This window comes from Hibiscus syriacus, unplaced genomic scaffold (assembly GCF_006381635.1).
Source record: "Hibiscus syriacus cultivar Baekdansim isolate YM2019G1 unplaced genomic scaffold, ASM638163v2 tig00116959_pilon, whole genome shotgun sequence".
NCBI classification, from domain to species: domain Eukaryota; kingdom Viridiplantae; phylum Streptophyta; class Magnoliopsida; order Malvales; family Malvaceae; genus Hibiscus; species Hibiscus syriacus.
The window spans coordinates 1,699,256-1,702,224 of record NW_024063485.1 but is presented as its reverse complement, the minus strand read 5'-3'; the positions used below and the strand labels follow the sequence as shown (position 1 = coordinate 1,702,224).

The following is a 2,969-nucleotide window of genomic DNA, read 5'->3' as shown; positions in this document are numbered from 1 at the left end:
GTATCGTTTGAGTTGAATCGGCATTTTTTTTCAAAAACTGATAGTTTAGATATTAAACGCGTAATTTACGCTTTCTTCTAATAAAGGAAGTCTACCTTTTAAGATTGATATATGTAGTGAAGAATTTTGACAGTAAACATTAAAAGATCAAATAGATAATTTTATAAAAAAAGCTGAACTAAATAAATTGCCATTGAAAGAGACCATATTATTGTACGACCAAAAGCAAAGTACATAAGAAACTTGTTTATTTCTGAATATTTCAACTAGGAATACTGAATTCAACGAGAGAAACAAGTCCAACATTATCCAGAAAATAATTAGCTAGCCTAGTATGTAGGTTTCATGGGGTTCAGAAATTTATTCGTCTAGTTGTTATCCCACCAGAACCGGGACTGAAGATGCTTAACGATATTCTTATCGAGCTGGAAGGCCTTGGCAAGAACATCGGGATTGATTGCCGGATCTGAGCCGAACACTGCATTTGCAATGGTGATAACACCTGGGTTTTGGCTACTGAGACCAGCAAAGGCAACTGCATTGGTGTGCCCTATGTTGAACTGGAAGTGGATGAGGCCGACCGGGAATACAAAGACATCTCCGGGGTACAAGACTTTTGTGAAGAGACGGTTCTCCGGGTTGGATGTAACGAAGCCGACGTAAAGAGTGCCCTCCACGACGACTAGAATTTCGGTTGCACGAGGGTGGGTGTGAGGAGGGTTTAGGCCTCCGTAAGGTGCATAGTCTATTCGAACAAGAGAAATGCCAAGAGTGTTCAGCCCTGGTAATTTTTCAACATTGGCTGGAGTGACCATGGATCCTACTGGGTTTGATGTATTTCCTGGAATATTAAGCCCTGGAAGGAAGAAGTCTTCTGCGACAGCAAGCTTCGGGTCCTTGCACAACTTGCCATTTACAAAAACTGCATATTTGCAAAAAGACTATTGTGTTAATACTTCGCTAGTTTTGACACTTCAACTCGATCAGTCGAGACGAATATACTGCAAAGATGAAGGTTCAAAGAAAACAAAGCATTAAAGAACACACCGCCATCTTTAGCATCATTGACTGCTACGCAGAAATCCTGAAGAGGGCTGGGATCTTATGCTGAGGCAAGTTTGGAAGCCAAAGCCAATAGGACTAATGCTACAAGGAATCCAACACCTTTCATTGTTGTAAGCAGCAGTTTTGAACTTGATTCAATTCTTCTAAGATTTGTTGCTTTATGAGGGATGAGAAATCTGGTTTGAGAGAATGCCAATTTATAGATTGCAGGAACTGAACAGGTCCATTATCGTTCTTTAATAATTCCATTTTTAAAAGAAGGAAATAGTTAAGATTTACCAAGTCTGTAGTGATTACTGGTTTTTAAAGAAATCTGAATGAATCATTCCTCAACTACTCTGTCGCTTGATCCTCATCGAGTTTCAGTCTTCCAATGCATGCATATTTTGCAATGGAACCGGTCGTTTTTACACGCCAAATGCCCCCTTTATCTATTTAACTACTCTATTGTTAAACATCCAATTGATTAGCCTCTTGCAATGTTTAAACACACTGCCAAATGGCAAAATGGAGTGAACAGGGCCTATTGTTATCATTATTTTAATCATATTAAATGCAACCATGGATATCTGCTAAAGTCAACGTTCGAATGGATGATATTGATGAACTTGTATAGAGACATATTTCGACAACAAAATTGACTCCACGACGAAGATACTGATGTAAGCATGCATATACAGGATGTTGGATATACAAGAAGAGTCCAGGGTAGCAGTTGATGAACAATTCATATATCAGAATTTTAGAATGAGAGTGTAGACCACAACATGAAAGTTCCGTAAAAATAATTACAAAATAAAATCTTTAACATATATATTCAGACAATTTCCTTTTTAGTAAAGATGGAGTGGACTTGCAAACTCTGTAGGTATCCATCCACTTTGCACAAGAGACTCAGTTAGCTTCAAGTTCTATTGACGTGAAGCCTGCTTCAAACTGTATAGAGATTTGCGCAACTAACACACACAAACCTCCCCTAGGTGTAAAAACCCTCAGGTACAGACATTTAAACTTCTTCATTTAGGTCACCTTGTTAAAGCAATGAAAAACGTCCATTTGAAATAATGGCCAGTCAAACATGACTGCCAAAGCAATGACCAATCGAACTGTAACTTGCTTAGCTACCGGTGAGAAAGTTTCTTGAAAATCAACCTGTAACACCCCGGATTTCGGGTTAGGAGTTTGGGCTAACCCGAGATGGGCTTTGGGACAAGTAATTTGGCTTGTAGGGAAGCCTTAACCCAAAAACAAGTAAACTTGGGCTTGGATTGAGCCCAATAGTGGATAAAAAGGGTATTTTAGTTTGCCGTCAAAATCAGAGGGACCAAGAAAGTAATTATAGCATTGTTCAAATTAAAAGCAAAAAACCATTAAAATTGGGTGATAGCACGCTTGATTTCCTATACCTTATTTTTCTTCATACCTTTGGCTTCTTCTTCTTCCTCATTTCAAGCTCTTCTCTTCCTCTAGCTCTCCCAAGATAAAAGGTGCAACCTTTATAGAATTTCAGACTCTATTCAACATCCACAAGGTAGAAAACTAACCTACTCATCTCAAACTTCATTTCAAGACCCTTTTTTGCAAGGTTTGATGATAGTTATCATAAACTATTTTGTGGGGGGTTTAAGAGAGTAAGTGGATTTAGTCTGTTTTCAGTGATTTCTAGGCTTAAGAAATGTTTTTAAAGTCTTCTAAACTTCCACATTCAGCTAGTAATCCCTTGTGCATGATTTTTGTCTAGTAAGAGAAGTTGGAGAGAGCTCCTAAGTTAGGGGAAGGGAAAACTTACATTGGGATGAGCCATTCACTTTTCCCGTAGCCTAGATACTTAGTTAACTCACTTCTAACTCCTCTATACCACATGTAGCTCATTTTGATGACTTTTGGTAGGTTGCATAAGCTTG

At 38.4% G+C, this 2,969-nt stretch overlaps 1 pseudogene; it reads right to left on the bottom strand.

The window, feature by feature from the left end:
- Positions 1–359: 359 nt before the first annotated feature.
- On the bottom strand, positions 360–1,220 carry LOC120189695 (annotated as a pseudogene).
- Positions 1,221–2,969: the final 1,749 nt, after the last annotated feature.